Source organism: Scyliorhinus canicula, chromosome 4 (assembly GCF_902713615.1).
Source record: "Scyliorhinus canicula chromosome 4, sScyCan1.1, whole genome shotgun sequence".
Taxonomy (NCBI): domain Eukaryota; kingdom Metazoa; phylum Chordata; class Chondrichthyes; order Carcharhiniformes; family Scyliorhinidae; genus Scyliorhinus; species Scyliorhinus canicula.
Window position 1 is genome coordinate 171,173,419 of NC_052149.1, and position 18,532 is coordinate 171,191,950.

Sequence of the window (18,532 nt, forward strand, 5' to 3'; positions counted from 1 at the left end):
ATTATTTACTTGAGGCACCGAGGGGAGTGGAGGGTGGGCGGGGTGGGAGGGGAGGGGGCGCTATGACAAGTGATGGAAATCCGGGACGTAGCTGGGTGACAGATTACCATGGAAGTGCGATGGGTATGAGAAAGGGTAAATGGAAAACATTAGCAAAACTTACCCTGGCAGCACAAAGAAGGTAATTCATCTTCTTGAGGCACTATTGCTCCGCCCTGTTATGGAGTGAACTGGCACTTACTATTATGACGGCTGCCTCCCAGGTGGGGTTGCTGATCTTGTTGGATGGACCTCTGCTTGATTTCGGGTAGAGGATGCCACGCCTCCGCTCCACGCCATCCAGGAGTTTGGCGAGGGTTCCCACTATGCAACATGGTCATGTCTGCCTGGCATCCGCCACCCCTCCCCCCCCGCCCCCCCCCCCCCCCTCACTGATTACAGAGATTACAAGATTACATTTTCCTGGGGCAAGTGTTTCAAAGGGTTCTCCCAGGTTTGCTCACCAGGACCGACACATTGAAAAGATATGGTATGATTCCACCCAATGTTTGCAGTTTGCATAAACCTGAGCATTTCCATTACTGGATAGTACTGCATGACTGTTTCACAACCATTCATATCACAGTAGGTTACTTAGAGGCTGGTTTAGCTCACTGGGCTAAATCGCTGGCTTTTAAAGCAGACCAAGCAGGCCAGCAGCACAGTTCGATTCCCGTGCAAGCCTCCCCGGACAGGCGCCGGAATGTGGCAACTAGGGGCTTTTCACAGTAACTTCATTGAAGCCTACTCGTGACAATAAGCGATTTTCATTTTCATTTGTTATTTCACAGTTTGATTGGCAGCTTTAAGTTGTTATAGGCTCTTTTGAAGTTGGGCTATGAATTGCAGTGCTTGTTATTATGATGGATTATAAACATGAATTATCTCTGCATGGTCCTTGTTGCATGTCTCCCATTTACAGACCCCAGAAGGAAACTTTTTTTTAAAGAATTAATTTTACTAGTAGGTAAAAGAGGTAATAAAATCATGCACTTATTATCATAGAAGAAAGATTAATCACTTCCATGACTGCAGGTGATTCTCTTTCAGGTATTCAACTATTTGAATAATGGATCAACAATTTAAGATAAATATCAATATATTATTTTCTCAATTAAAGCAGGGAATATTTATGTTCAGGAATGTTCTTGTTTCCGTCAAATGATGTTAGACATGGTCATGTTCAAACAGGCTTTTTTCCCCCCTGTTGATGCTTGTACCATAGACCTAGTTTACATCCATTCCTATTATTTGATGTCATTGTAAACTCGTATTACGTCCCAGTAAGCAGATCTGAAAAGTTTAAATATGTAACAAATTATAAATAATGATCATGTTACAAGACAGTAATACAAGACTCCCGTCGCTTGGAAAGGAATTCAGGTTTCACTTTCACAATGATAATAATTGCAATACTTTTTCACTCTCCTGGACAAATTTCCTAATGATTCAATGAAGATTTTTTTTCTCCCTCTTGCAGTCACAAAGATGTCACTGTCATTGTAATAAACAAATTGAAAGGGAGCATGTTATTAGTTTGTGTCATTTAGACTGTAGCCAAATATAATTAATGGTAGATGCTTATGTATGAATTACTCCGGTGCCATTTCAAGGCAGAAATCTGGTTCTTGGCTTACTTTTGCTGCTGCAACTTATTTGGTTGACCAAATGCCTGATGTGTCACAGCCATAGGATACACTTAAACCACATGGTTTCCTCTTTAAAATTAATCAGATCAGAATTATTCATAACTTGCCCTATCTGTAACCTAAAAGTAGTAATGCACTGTCCTCCCCCGCCACATCCCTGTTCCATTTTAATCACTCACCTGAGGGCCACTTACGCTGCCTCTTTCCTTGGCCTTGTATCCAATGCATTCAAACCCATAGGGATAAATTAATTCGGCGAGGGTACCCTCTTGATCCTTGCAGAATCAATCATCAGCAATACCAGAGAGATATGACTGGGTTGCCAGTCCTGGAAAGAATTATGACAGGAGCAAAACTGCAAAGGTTACAAGTAGCAATAGCTCCCTCTTGTGGCTATATTATGGTAGCGCAGTCCCTATAAGGGCAAGGGGCGGGGGGGGGGGGGCGGCGAGTATCAGGGACAACATGATTGGCTCGGGGCCAATTGCACAGGAGCACATCAACCCCGGCCAATAGAGAGTTTGTGCAGGGCCCTAGGAGCAGGACCGCCCGGGCAGAGTGGAATTTAGAAGGATGTTTGGGGGTGGGACCTTATTGAAACTTACAGGATACTGCGAGGTCTAGATAGACCGGACATGGAGAGGATGTTTCCACTTGTGGGAAAAGCTAGAACCTGAGGGCACAGACTCAGACTGAGAGATGGTCCTTTAAAACTGAGATGAAGAGGAATTTCTTCAGCTAGAGTGGAACTCTTTGCCGCAGGAAGGCTGTGGAGGCCAAATCATTGAGTGTCTTTTTAAAAAATAAATTTAGAGTGCCCAATTCATTTTTCCAATTAAGGGGCAATTTAACGTGGCCAATCCACCTCCCCTGCACATCTTTGGGTTGTGGGGGCGAAACCCATGCAGACACGGGGAGAATGTGCAAACTCCACACGGACAGTGACCCAGAGCCGGGATCGAACCTGGCACCTCCGTGCCGTGAGGCTGCAGTGCTACCCACTGCGCCACGGTGCTGCCCTATTGAGTGTCTTTAAGACAGAGATAGATAGGTTCTTGATTAATCGGGAAATCAGGATTTATGGGGAGAAGGCAGGAGAATGGAGATGAGAAACATATCAGCCATGATTGAATGGCGGAGCAGACTCGATGGGCCGAATGGCCTAACTCTGTTCCTATGTCTTATGGTCTTCAGGTTTTCCGAGCCAAAGTGTTAAGACTTGTTATAATGTTTTCTGTGCTTGCTCTACTGCAGGGTTGTTCAAAGTGTGGGTCGCAAGCCATGGGTCGGTCGCGGGCAGGTGTCAGGAGGGTCTTGGAACGATCGGGCGCAGCGTTCCGGCGAGGGTCCCAATCGTGACAGAAGCATCCAATGGCCACTACCAACATTTAAATGAGAATGGCGGTGCGCAGTCTTCCAGCTGTAAGAGGCAACAGTGAGCAGGTCATTGCGCCCTGCACGTACATTTGATGCCAAGCGCCCTATACATACATGCTTTTGATGGCAAATCATGGTGGAAAGCATCTTCCATTTTCTAGCTGCAAGCAAGCAAGGGAGTTGGACTGTGAAGAAGGATTGTCTGTCACAAGAAAGAAATGGCCAGAGACACAAATATGCAGTGTACCTACTGGCCAGGATCTCACATCTGAATCTGCCCAGGAGAGTCCACAGCAGGTCAGACTAGTGCTAGTGTTAGCTCTGTACAGAGCTCCAGGGCCTCTGGTTATCAGCCTACATAGATGATCTTGAGGTATGGTTTTGTTAATTGTGCCAATGCAAATTAGGATGCAAAGTCCATGTGTGTTACATGCAGTGATGTATTGGTGAATTATTTTGAAAGAGAAGTGGTAGGTGTGAAATTCGTTTTGAAGTTGAGACCCGAATGTTAGTTATAAATTTCCAGCCGACTCCAATTTAAAAGACTGGTATACCTGACCTGTGGCAGCTCATTAAAAACACACCAGAAGTCCATGAGGTTGTCAGCATTCTGGAGTAGCATCTCCTCGGAGCATCCAGTGCTGATTAAAACAAGCATTTTGTTGCTATTGCCCTTCATGACAACCTACATGTGCGAGGTCGGATTTTCCATTCTCACAAAGGTGAAGACAGCACAAAGAAACTGACTAAACTCTGCAACTGATATGCTCATTGCCCTCTTCTTCTCTGAATCTGATTGGGCTGAGATCATGCGGACTTAGCAGACTCCCCTTTCACATTAAAGATAAGCAAACGTGTGTTGCCAAGGTCGGCGGGCATGGGTCGCGCAGGTGGGATGATGTGGGCCTTAAAGCTCGGCTGGTTGGCAAAAGTGGATGCCGGGAGAAGAAGTTTGAACAACACTGCTCTAATGCCTTTGCCTTTCATCAATCAATTTTTAAACTACAGGAAGTCTCCAGAGTATGTCTCGAGCCACCACACACACACATATATATTCTGGAAAAACTGGTTCTCTGTTACCAATGGCCATGTTGGCCACATGAGTGATTTTGGCGGCAAAGATGTGACAAATTTGGCAACAATAGTAATGCAGATTCCCAAGCTTGGTTTGGAGAAGCTCCTAGCTAACATTGTGAGTTTCTTTCTGTGACAAAGAGGTTTGCAAATCAGGTTTAGAGAAAAGTGTATTGTACATGTGGGTGAACTGACCTTTGAAGATGCCTGAATCAATGGGAATTATCGCCGCAGCTGGGGAGTACAGCTATCACTGAGAATCTTTTAGTGAGTCTGCAGAGTGGCTAGAGATGTTTTTTCCATCACTAATAATACCCTTAATTATCCAGATAATGCAGCTGTAAATCAAGCAGTATGGAAATATTTTTGACTGAAATAAGTCTAGAGACCTGTGAGGCGATCCAGAATTTGCTCTCCCCAGAAAGACCAAAAGACACAGGAGGAATGTGCAAACTTCACACCGACAGTGACCCGGAGCCGGGATCGAACATGGGTCCTTGTTGAAGTCAGGCAGCAGTACTAACCAATGCGCCACCATGCTGCCACTCAGCTGATGATTTAAGTTCTCACTGCATCCATTGAAAACAAAACTAAGAGGTTTGTCCTCAAACTCACCAAAGTCTTCAAATGACTTTGAGGTTTTGAGGGTTTTTATTCTTTCTTTTGCCAGTACTTCCCTGCATATAACACACATGGGCTTCGCATCCTGATTTGCATCGGCAGAATTAATAAACCCATACCTCAAGAAATCTTTATCCTAATTTCAGCTCCTTCTTCATGGGTTGCTTGTCATAGGCCCTGGACCTCACACCAGCACTGCTGACAGCTACAAATTACAGGAATCCATGGCCCCCCCATGGCACGGTAGCACAGTGATTAGCACAGTTGCTTCACAGCTCCAGGGTCCCAGGTTCAATTCCCGGCTAGGGTCACTTTCTGTGCGGAGTCTGCACGTTCTCCCCAATGTCTGCGTGGGTTTCCTCGAGGTGCTCTGGTTTCCTCCCACAGTCCAAAAATGTGCAAGTTAGGTGGATTGGCCATGCTAAATTGCTCTTAGTGTCCAAAAAAAAAAGGGTTGGTGGGGTTACTGGGATAGGGTGGGGGTGTGGGCTTAGCTGGGGTGCATTTTCCAAGGGCCAGTGCAGACTCGATGAGCTGAATGGCCTCCTTCTGCACTGTAAATTCTATGATACTCTATGATACTATGATTCTCTCATGCCCAGAGCACTCCTTCCTGGGCCGGGTTACAGGGTGGCCTGCCTCTCCTCCAGGGTTTCCAGGATGGTCTCAAGCTTGGTGTCAATGAATCGTGGGGCCGCTCTCCTTGCTGCCATCTTGTTGGCTGGGATGGTGTGTGTCGGGGGTGAAGGGTGTAAATGCGGCTGCAACTTGTAAGCAATGTTTCTCATTGGAATTAATTGTGTTCCACGTGCTAGCCCCTTAACAGTCGCTGAATCGGTCTAGGAGCGGCGCCAGTTGTGCTGTCGTGGAAGTCCTGCCCCGGCGTCAATACTTAGTTTCAGGAACAGAGAATCCCGCGATCATTTTTCACTTGCAACAAATTACCTGCTTTAACAATCTGGAAGTAATGTAAAATGGCTTTTTGGCATTGAATTATTGTTCGCGGATTATTTTAAAATGCCATTAAAATCCATCAGAACCATTGCTGCTCAATTAATGAAATCAGCCTTGAACTTATCTGTTAATGCGTAGCTTTTCGTTTATGACCCAGCACTGGAATGTGTAGGGTTCAAAGAGTTTCACATTTAGGGTTCACACCTTATGTGAGAAAAATGATACTTCACAAAATTACTGCTTTGTAAACTGTTTATCATCTTCAGCTGCTTCACCAATGAGCTTCCTCCCATCGGAAGGTCAGAAGTGGGGATATTCACGAATGATTGCACAATGTTCAGCACCATTCGCAACTCCTCGGGCAATGAAGCAGTCCATGTTCAAATACAGAGAAACCTGGACAAGTGGCAAGGAACATTTGTGTCACACAAATGCCAGGCATTATCATCTCAGACAAGAAAAGATCTAACCACCACCCCTTGACATTCAATGGCATTACCACTGTGAATTCCTCCGCTATCGACATTCAAGAGGTTATCATTGACCAGAAACTGAACTGGACCAGCCATGTAGACACTGTGGCTACAAGAACAAGTAAAGACTAGTAATCCTGGAGCGAGTATCTCACCTTCTGACTCCCCAAAGCATGCCCACCATCTACAAGGCACATTTCAGGAATGTGATGGAATATTACCCACTTTCCTGAATGAATGGAGGTCCAACAACATTCGAGAAGCCCAACATCATCCAGAACAAAGCAGCCCGCTTGATTGGCACCCCATCCACAAACATTCACTCCCTCCACCATCGACTCACAGAAGACTTTATATGAACAGAAAATGGTTATTTGTAATTGACCATCTGAATGAAATGTGACTCAAACTTTCTACCTAAAATTGTACAATCCCAGGCACAGGGGGTGCTTTTTATTCTTCAGTTGGGCTGATTTTCAAGATGAGGGGGATGTGACAGGAGATGAAAAAATTGCTCCCCACTAATCACTGGAATGTATCAGCAACAGTCATGTCAGATATTGAATATACCCTCCCAGATGTAAGTAGGTGGACACTAATAACAGGATGATCATATGTAGTATTTCTCAACATTACTGCCATGGTAACTCTGAATGCAGAAATCTAAACTTGCTAAGGGCTGGAGGAAAATCTTTTTGAGTTAAAATAGCCCACTCTCGTCACCCCCCACAAAAGAGGCAGGAGGAACTTTTTGCCACTGATAGATCAGCTGCTCTTTGTTGCCCATCGCCTCCAATAATGCATGTCACCGAAGCCTTTGTTACAGGGTTATTTCTGATCAGCATTGCTTTTGAGCATAGCTCCTGAACGAATGAATTTATCCTTCAGCCATGATGTAAATGGAATCAAGGTGACTAGGATTATAACCATAGCCTGTGTTCGAAATAAAAATCTTTTTCCATCAATGCATTTAGAAATCAAGCTACATTTTCCCTACATCCTTCCTCCTCCCCTTCACATGCAGACAACCAGAATGTAACTATAGAGTATCACAAACATTTCTGTCACAGGTTGCCAAAGCCATTAAGAAAAAACACCCAAATTAATCGCTGGGTTTTATTTCTAAAGGGATAGAATTGAAAAGTCAGTGTTCAGAGCCCCGATGATATTACCTGCAAGGGTGTCTCAAAACTCCAAGGATAACTTGAAACACTGGCGGCACAATTCATCCGAAATATTTCCAAGTCCAATTTTGGGCACGTTTGGTGGGTGTTTCTTGTCGGCTGCAGTGCCAAGAATGACAAACACCGCTATTCAACGGCCCTTAGACATTTTCTGGGTCTCAGAGTTTCTCCCCGTCCAGGCCACACTTAGGAAGATTTCCGGCACTAGGAAGATGAGATTTATCTGTGGACAGCAGGGTGGTTGGCATTGCCGAACCGGCTTCATTTTTACTGGGCGGCGTATGTGGGCAAGGTGCGGCGGTGGTGGGATGAAGAAGGGGTAGAGTGGGTTAGGATGGAGGAGGAATCTTGGAAGGGATCTCGTTTGAGGGCTATGTTGATGGCAGCATTGCCAATGGCTCCGAGTAGGTATTTAGGAAGCCCGGTGGTGCAGTCCATGGTGAAGATATGGAATCAGTTGAGGAAGCATTTTAGGATGGAAGGGATGTCTGTGTTAATGGCGCTGTGTGAGAATCATGGGTTTGAGCTGGGGGGGGGGGGGGGCTGTGGATGGACAGTGTATAAAGGAAGTGAAGGGAAATGGGGCTGGTCAAAATGAGGGAACTGTATTTGGAGGAAGGGTTCACCAGTCTGGAGGAGCTAAGGTAGAGGGTAGAGCTGCCGAGGGGGACTGAGTTCAGGTTAGGGCCTTTGCACAAAAAGTCTGGAGGGGGTTCCCTAGGTTTCCGGGATACACCCTGCTGGAGCGACGGCAGCTTCCGGATGTGGAAGTGGAGGGAAGAATTGGGGATATATACAGGTGACTGGGGCAGCAGGGAGGCAAGCGGGTGGTGAAGATCAAGGAGAAATGGGTAACAGAATTGGGAGGGGAGATCAATTTGGGAGTATGGAGTGAGACACTGTATGGGGTAAACGGGACCTCCTCTTGTGCAAGGATGAGCCTGATACAGTTTAAGGTGGTGCACAGGGTGCATATGACTCGGGCGAGAATGAGTGGGTTCTTTCAGTGGGTAGCAGATGAGTGTGGGAGGTGTGGGCGATAACCGGCAAATCACGCACACATGTTTTGGGATTGCGGAAAACTGGGAAGATTCGGGGCAGGAGTGTTTGCGGTCTTAGCCAGGATTGTGGAAGAGGAGGTGGACCTGTACCCTTCAGTGGCGATATTTGGGGTTTCGGAGAAGCCAGAGCTCATGGAGAGGAAGACGGCCAATCTCATGGCCTTCGCTTCTCTGATTGCATGGCGGCGAATTTTACTGGAGTGGCGGTCGGCATCGCCACCCCGGGTAGTGGCTTGGTTGGGTGACCTGTACGACTTCCCGCGGTTGGAGAAGATAAAGTATGAGTTAAGGGGCTCTGCAGGGGGGTTTGAGAAACGGTGGGGGATGTTTGTGACCGTGTTTGAGGAGCTGCTTGTCACGGGGCGGGGGGGGGGGGGGGGGGGGGGGGGGTTAAAAAAATTATACATACAGTATAGTTGATTGCCGGGAAGTATGTTTCCAGGGCTGTTTATTTGCTGTAACCTGTTTTGAAACAAGTTCAAGATTCAACGGTAGTATGTTTTTATGTGAAATTTAAGATTTTACCACAAGAGGGAGTAGATGGCTTTTATGCAAGTACTGTTAAGGCATTGCTTTAGTATATTCTTTATATCATGGGAAAAATATTGGATCTGAGATCAGAAGGGCGCACTTCTGGATCCCAACCACATATCAAACCAGTATAATTTTAAACAAGGAGGCCAACTAAGAACCAGACAGTACGTTGGACATCGAATGGGGGCAGTGGAGGAGGAGTCGTCCAACATCTCTGTATGCCTTAGCACCATCGGTCTGCACTTACTAGGTGAGCGGCTCCTCCTTATCACTGCTCATTCCAATATCTGAATAGCTGAGCCTCACCTCCGCATTTGTCCTCACTTGCCTCCAGAAGCAATGCCCCTGTATGCTCAAGCACTCCAGGATACATCGATGCTCGAGAGCATGAAGTCAATCTTTTCTGCTGTCTTCCATCATGTTATTAGGCATCCTTCATCAAGGGACTTGAGAAGTTCAGGAAGTCAGGAGTATTATTCCTGGTGCATTGACCAACACAGCTCAAGTGGGTTCCTGTGCTCGCACATATTGATAGCCACAGAGGAAATATCCTCCTCAAAGAACACCACCGGCTGACAGCTAACTGAACACAAGCACTGACACAGGACCTCAAAACAAAACACACACCCGTCTGAAATCCAGTTGCCCTGACTGGAACACACTCCATGGCCTACAAACTAATGACAGCCCTACCTCTTGATGATACCCCTCCAGGTTAACTGAAACATCACCAACCACAACCTGATAATTGACCAGAATGGCGAAGTCCGGGGTTTCATTCATCCACAGAAAATGTCGACAACCCTTGTGCATTTCAGGATTGCTGTTTGGATTTTTTCATAACTTCAAGAATTCCAGCAGTTAACTGATAAGAAACAACAATTTATTCCAACTATAAACAACTATTTACAGAGTGGCTTAAAACAGTCTTCCATATTCAGCTCTAGGGTCCAACTGCTGGCACAAGTCCCAACACGTCCCAGTAAATTCCCAACTCTCGTTCCTGATTGGATGAGCAGGTCACTAAACCCTTCTCAGAGAATATCCCTTAAAGGGGCTAACCACGACATGCCTCCCCCGTTAAGGCATGGGAGTAATTAAATTGCACAATTGCCAAAACAGTAACGATCATGAATACTTCTACGCTGGTACCATCAATAACTCAGTCAGTCCAGTGACGTCTTCTTTCTCGTAGAGTGACATAGCTCCAGTGACTGACATTCTTCTATTGAGGTAGTTACTCTGGCCTTATTTCACAAAGACTCGTTCCTTGTACCAACATTTCACCTTCCTCTGTTTCCACTGTTTTCCTAACATTCAGAGGATAACACTCTGGCCTGTTACTCGCTGATCCACCAGTTCACTCCTTGGGCAACTCACAATGCCTCCTGCTGGCACAATTGGATCAGTTCGGAGCACTGCCTTTTGGGACGGCTCTCATCCATGTCATGTTAATCACCCAGGGATAGCACAGACTGCAACTGGATGCAGTTGTAATTGAAAGTAGACTCCAAACTTTGGTGTTGGTTCAATACACTTTATTGAACTTGTTAAGCAGTGCACACAGTTCGCTGTAGGTATGAAAGTCTACTAATCTAAGCGTGCTTACTATAACTAACTAGACCAGACCAGCTCTGAGCCACGTGCAGAAGGTGCTAACTGATATATGCACCCTGACTGTCACTTCAGTTGCCAACAGTGGAAAGAGGCAGAGTGTTGATGCCTCGTGTGTTTTATAGTGGGAGACCACCTTCCAGTATTCTGCCTGGTGATTGGTTGTGTTCTGTCCAGTGTGTTGATTGGCTGTACTGGGTGTCTGTCACTGCCTGTCTGTATCTCATTATGTGCATGAGTGCATATCATGACAGTCCACACAAGTGGTCCACATGCTTCTTTAAAATCTAGTCCTGTACATAGGGCACCAGCCCTGTTCTTGCCACAATAACTCTTGGAACCCAATTTGGCCCATTGTCAAAATTCTTCAAAAACACTGGATCCTCTATTTCAAATGCTCTGGCACTTTTAAACAAATTATGGTTCCTTTTCTGGTTCATCTGGCTTGCCACCACTTTCTGCGCTATGTTTGGGAACACCAGGCGTAACCTGGTCCTCAACCAACAACCCCCCAGCAGCTCAGCTGGAGAGACTACAGCAGTCGTATGCGTGATCCTATATGATAGCCGACCTGACTACGACCTGGAAATAGCAGAGGCCCGATAAGTGGGCTCGACCCGGAGAAGGATCCAACGTCTGAGGTGTTCGATTCGGCACCCAACTATGTGATCCAACTCATTCCGACCCACCTAGCGTTTGTACTCTGACCCACCTGATCAGGAAGCAGAAGAGGCCCAACAAGTAGGCCCGATGAGGCCCAGATCAAGGCCCAGTTTCGGGGGCTTTTGATCTGGCAGTCGATGCTGGGTCTGGTCACGCATGTCAGCCTGTCCCAATCCAGAAGCAGAAGAAGGCCGACGAATAGGCATAAGCAGCTATCGACCTAGGAAACGAGGAAACCATACTGGTTTGCAGGTGAGATTAAAACAATGCCGTTTCAAGTCTCATCTCCCTATATACTTCTGACAAACAAGCTGGATGAGCTTAGAGCTGGACTTACTTTTCAGAGGGAAGTGAGAAACTGCTGTGTACTCTGTTTCACGGAGACATAGTTGACTCCTGCCTTACCTGACTGTGCTTTGCAACCTGAGGGCTTCTCAATTAATCGGATGGACTGCACGGCGTTCTCGGACAAGAGAAAGGGCAGTGGAGTCTGTTTCCTCATCAATGCCTCTTGGTGCTCAGGTGTGGCGACTCTGACAAGTTATTGCTCCCCAGATATCAAATACTTGGCTGTGAAGTTTTACGAACACATTTCCTGTCCCACCAGGGGCCCTAGCATCATTGACCACTGTTATACAAACATCAAGGCTGCTTACCACTCCATGCCCTGACCACATTTTCGAAAATCAGACCACAGGATGGTGTTCCTTCTTCCAGCATATAAGCAGAAACTGAAGCGGGAGGATACGGTTAAGAAATTCGTGCAATGCTGATCTGAGGCAATGGACCAGCTCTAATGCACCTGCTTGGTGTCAGTGCATTGGCCTATATTTAAGAACTCAATGGCCAAACTAAAGGAAATGCAACTACCGTCACAGACTTCATCGGTAAGTGTGTTGAGGACTGCGTGCCAAAGAAGGAAATATGAGCGTTTCCAAATTGGAAACCGTGCTTCAACCGGGAAACCCATTCCCTACTGAAGTCCAGGTGTGAGGCGTTTAAGATGGGAGACCTTGATCTATGCAAGAAATCGAGGTATGACCTTTGTAAGGTCATCAGGGATGCCAAGAGACACTACCAGACTAAGCTAGAGTCTTGGACTAACGTTATGGATTCCTGTCGATTGTAGCAAGGCTTACGCAATATAACGGGCTATAAAGCAAAGCCGAGTAGAATCTCTGGTAATAGAGCTACTCTCCCTGATGAGGTTAATGCATTTTATGCTTGTTTTCAACAGAAAGCCAATAAATTAATGTCACCTGCCCAATAGTCTTGGGTACATTTATATCTACAGTAAAAGCCTCAGAAATCAGATTGGTCTTCTCAAAAGCGAATCCATTGAAAGCAATGGGTCCTGGTGGAGTGCCTGCCCATGCACTTAGATCCCACGCAGACGAGTTGGCAGACGTGTTCACAGACCTCTCCTTAACCTCTCCTTACTCCGTTCTCAGGTTCCCACTTGCTTTTTAAGAAAATCAATATCATACTGGTGCCAAAGAAAAACCAGGCTGTGTGCCTCAATACCTATCACCCGGTGGCCCTGACATCTATTATTATGAAGTGCTTTGAGAGGTTATTCATGATTCACATCAAATCCATCCTTCCAGATTGCCTTCAACCACTGCAATTCGCTTAACACTTTAACCGGTCTACAGCAGATGCTACTTCCCTGGTCTTACATTCATCTTTGGGTCATCCCGACAACAAGGTCAGGCTCCTGCTTATTGACTATAATTCTGCTTTTAATACCATAATTCCAACCAAGCTCATATCCAAACTCTAAAACCTAGGACTTGGCACCCTTTGCAACTGGATTCTCGATTTCTTGACCCACAGACCTCAATCAGTAAGGATAGGTAACGTCATCTCTTCCACAACAGTCCTTAAAATCGGGGCCCCGCAAGGCTGTGTACTCAACCCTCAACTATACTCTTTATACACATGATTGTGTGGCAAAATCTGACTCCAACTCCATCTATAGGTTTGTTGATGATATGACCGTAGTGGGTCAGATTTCAAGCAACGATGAGTCAGAGTACAGGAGAGAGATGGAGAACTCAGTAGCATATTGCAATGATAGCAATCTCTCCCTTAATGTCAGCAATACAAAGGAAATGGTCATCGACTTTAGGAAGTGAAGTATAGTACATGCCCCTGTCTGTATCAATGATGTTGAGGTGAAGATGGTTGACAGTTTCAAGTTTCTAAGTGTGAATATTACCAACAATTTGTCTTGGACCACCCATGTCGGCATTAAGAAAGCATAACAATGCCTTTACTTCCTCTGGAAAATAAGGAAATTTGGTATGTCCACAATGACTCTTACCAATTTCTATAGATGCACCATAGATAGCATTCTATCTGGTTGCATCACAGAGTGGTATGGCAACTGCTCGGCCCAAGACAATAAGAAATTACAGAGTTGTGAGCACAGCTCAGTCCATCACGCAAGCCATCTTCCATCTATTAACTCTGTTTATATTTCTCACTGCCTTGGGAAAGAGGCAACATAATCAAAGACCTCTCCCAACCTGGTTATTCTTTTTTCCAACTTCTTCCATTGGGCAGAACATACAAAAGCTTGAGAACTTGTTCTAACAGATTCAAAAGCAGCTCTTTTCCTGCTGCTACCAGACTCTTGAATGATCCGTCTATATATGAATTAATTTTTTTAATGCATTTTTCCATTTTTACAGTCGCAATTATTTTTTGTATGTTGTATTGATGTATGTATATATGTATAGAGTGATCTGTCAGGTCTGTACGCAGAATAATGCTTTTCACTGTACCTTAGTTCATGTGACAGATTTAATCAATAAACAATAAAAGTCATAAACCTTTGAAGCTCGCCGCTAGTAAAACCCATTCCCTTGGTGCATATCCCACAGGTCTCTCTGACCCATTATCCATTTTGTGGGATAAAACTGCCCCAAAACCAGATGGGGATGCATCACATGTTAGTATAATCTTCTCGGTGGGGTCAAAGTAAACAAGATGATTGCAACAACTGCTTGACCTTGCTAAATGCCTCTTTTGGTAGTGCCTTCCAGACCCATCTCTGGCGCTCCTTTAATAGTACATGCAGTGAAGCCTGTCGTGTTATTCACCTTGGGGTAACACAGACTGCAACAGGATGCAGATGAACTGTAAAGTATACACCAAACGTAGGCGTTGGTTCAATAAGATTTATTGAACTTCTGTAACAATGCACAAAGCTGGCTGTAGGTTGACACTCTATTACTCTAAGTGTACTAACTCTAACTAACTAGACCAGGCTAGCTCTGATCCACGTGTAGAAGGTGCTGACTGATATACACCTTGACTGTCACTACAGTTTTCGCCAGTGGAAAGAGGCAGAGTGCTGATGCCTTGTGTGTTTTATAGTTGGAAGCCCCCCTCTGGTGTTCTGTCTGGTGATTGGTTGTGTTCTGTCCTGTATGTTGATTGGCTAACCTAGGTGTCTGTCACTGCCTGATTTTATCTCATGATGTGCATGGGTGCATATTATGACAGAACCAAAATTGTTGACAGATTTGGGAGGAACCGCTCACAATAGTTAACCATCCCCAGAAAGGATTTGAATTCTGAGATATTCTTAGGAGTCGGTGCCTTCTTGATTGCTTTCACCTTGTCCTCCATGGGGTGCAACCCCTGTGCATCCACCCAATAACCCAGGTAATCCATCTCAATAGCCTGGAATGTGCACTTCTCTCTATTGAGGCACATTCCTGCTTCCTGGAATCTCCTTAATACTTCTTCCAAATTTGACAAGTGTTCTTCTGTCGGTCCTGTCACTAATACATAATCCAAGTACATGACAACATCTGCCAAGCATTGCAGTAAGTACTCCATGTTTCTTTGGAATATAGCACACACTGTTGAAATTCCAAAGTGTAAGCATGTGTACTGGTGCAACCCCTTAAGGGTGTTTATGGTCAAATATTCCTTCAATGCGTTGTCCAGCTCCAGCTGCTGGTAGGCATAACTAATGTTTAAAGATTTTTGCGTACAGATTTTTGATTTGGGGCATGGTATAGTTGTCCAGCTTTGCGGCCTGTTTACTGTCAACCTGTAATCCCCCACAGGTACGAATGGTCTTCCAGCCTTGTCAACTCTGTTTTGACCTTTTCCAATAACACAGATGGCACAGGTTTAGCCCTGAAAAATCTTGGAGTGGCTTCCTGTTTCACATGAATTCTTGCCTTGACTTCTTTTATTTTTCCCAGTTCTTCCTGGAAAACATCTTAGTACTCGCTGATGATCTTGAGAGGACCCCCTTCTTTGATGCTAAAAATCTCTAGACAATTTAATTTGATCTCCTGCAGCCATTCATGCCCCATTAAGCTCAGTCTCTGATCAGCCGCCACGACTAAAGGCAGACTGAGTGGATTGTTATTGATAGCTCACTGGGGTTGTTGTTGTGTCTATTATATTTATGGCCTCCCCCATATATGTCGTCAGCCTGGTCCTAATATTCTTCAACCTCAGGGGTTGGACCCCTTCGTGAAGGTACCAGTAGGTTTGCTCCCCATCATGGTGTCTGAGGCCACAGTGTCCATTTCCATCCATACTATCCTTCAGTTTACCACTAACTCCACTGTGATCACTTTGTCCACTTTTACAACATTAACAGATATAACTTTCCTCTCCGTCTCAGGACCATCTTCCATACAGTATGCCGGTGCTGTACTGTTCGATATACTCGTATTAGGCAGCCTTTGCTTATACTTGTAATTATGTCTCAAGTGCCCTTTTTTCTTACACCTTAAGCATTCAACTTCCCTAAATCCATACGTCAGAGGGTGGCTTTCCATACATCTGTAACACTCTGCGCATTCTGGGTCTAGAGGGCTGTGGGCTTAATCTTTTATACCTTCTGGCTCTTCCAGTTCCCATGTTCATTTCCTTGCTTGGACCTGAGTCTTCACTCCTGGTGCCACTGCTGCTTGAAGTTTCCTGCCCTAATTGGTGGATTGCGCTGCTTAAAGCACCATAACTCCTGGGTGTCCTTCTCTGCGCTCTCCATGGCTAAAGCAATCTCCAGCACCTTTTTAAAATGTTTTAAATGAATGATTCTGTAAAAGATTTCTTTTGTATAGCTTCATCGTTAATACCATATACTAAACAATCTCTTATCATTTCATTTAACTTAGTCACAAAATCCCAATGCCCTGCAATCCTCTTGAGCCTCACCACAAAGGCAGAAATGGTCACCTCTGGAGCTCTCCTGGTTGAATTAAATTGTAACACTGTAGAAGTACTGGGGGCTTGGGGGTGATGGAAGCTTTTCAGTAACTTTACGGTATCTGCAGATGTTTTGGTATCGGTGGCATCTGGGGATATTAAGCTTTGAATCAGACTGTATGTCTGTGCCCCACACGCTGCTAACAAAATTACACTCTGCTTCTCCTGCTCCTCTATTTCATTTGCATAGAAAAAGGATTGTAAGCGTTCCACATACCGTATCCAATCTTCTGTAGCAGAATCAAACAACTCTAGCTTCCCAAAAAGAGGCATTTCACCTGTTCTCCTTATAAGCTGGATTTTTGTAGACTTTTTCTGCAAATCTTGCAATCGGACTTTTTCCATGAATTCTTGCAGTGAGTCGCTGGTCTTTACCTCATTGCCAAACTAATAACTTTAAGAATTCGCTCCACCAGTTAATTCATAAGAAACAACATTTTATTCCAACCGTGAACAACTATTTACAGAGTGCTTTACAACAGTCTTTGCATACTTAGCTCCAAGGTCCAATTGCAGAGGCATGTCCCAACACATGTCCGTGAATTCCCAATTTCTGTCCTTGATTGGACTAGTGGGTCACATGAACCCTCCTCAGCGAACGTCCCCTAAAGGGACTGGCTATCACAGATTTCTAATTTTATGCCCTGCACCATCTCCAGATTTTTAATTTTATGCCCTGCTACACCTTGCCTTGTGGAAGACTGTGGGCAGGTAAAGGCAGCAGGCTCTCAGGCTTGTTCAATGCTTGTCTGCAGTTAGAAAATAATAACATGTGTCACATCCCCAAGGTGTCCCAAAGATTTTGGCAACAAATAAATAACTATGTTGTGAAACATCTGATATGTTATCCAATGTCAGGAGCCAATTTGTGTACTACAAAATCCCGCAGACAGCAGACAAAATGAACGGGCTGGCAGCTTGTCTTCTGGTGGTGGTAGTTCAGGTAGGAATGTTGCTCTGGACGCTGGGAGAATTCCTTGCTTTTTATCGAGTAATGACGCGGGATCCTTTATGTCCACCGAAACATGCAGATCCTGAAAATGCAGAACTTCAGGAGCTCATCAGAGCACCAGCTGAGATTGTGAAGCAATTAATTTGTGCTTATACAGCACCTTTCATGGTGAAAGACCCAGAGCACTTGCCTGTCAACAAAGTGCTGGTTTTCAAGTGTAGTCATTGTTGTAATATGGGAAACAAAGTCCAAAAACCGCCACAAGATAAATTATGAGATTTTTCTTTAGTGATGGTTTTCTGCTGAATTTTTGGAGCAGATCTTGAGTCCAAAAACTTGTTACAAACTGAGTCAAACTGGCAGCAAGGAGATTAGATTGGAACGCAAGAATAAAGATGTCTTCCTAGAATCGTATCGGGCTTGGTGTCATCATACCTGGAATATTCGGCACAGTGTTGGTCTCCGTAGTTAGGGAAGGATATAGTTGCCTCATTAGGCAGCACGGTAGCATGGTGGTTAGCATAAATGCTTCACAGCTCCAGGGTCCCAGGTTCGATTCCCGGCTGGGTCACTGTCTGTGCGGAGTCTGCACATCCTCCCCGTATGTGCGTGGGTTTCCTCCGGGTGCTCCGGTTTCCTCCCACAGTCCAAAGATGTGCGGGTTAGGTGGATTGGCCAGGCTAAATTGCCCTTAGTGTCCGAAAAAAAATAAAATAAGGTTAATGGGGGTTGTTGGGTTACTGGGATAGGTATACGTGGGCTTGAGTAGGGTGATCATTGCTCGGCACAACATCGAGGGCCGAAGGGCCTGTTCTGTGCTGTACTGTTCTAGGCTGGGTGCTGGGATAATAGGGTTGTTCTATGATGAAATGCTGAGTAAATTAGGTCCATTCTCTTTGGAGCTGAGAGGAATGAGTGATGAGCTAATTGAAATGTACAAGGGTGGACAAGGTAGACACTGAAAGGCTGTTTCCCCTGGTTGGAGGATCTAGAACATGGGGGCACAGTGTCAGATTAAGGGTTGATCATTTAGGACTGAGATTAGAAATTTCTTCACTCAGGTGGTGAAGTGTTGGCTAGTGTAGACTTGAGA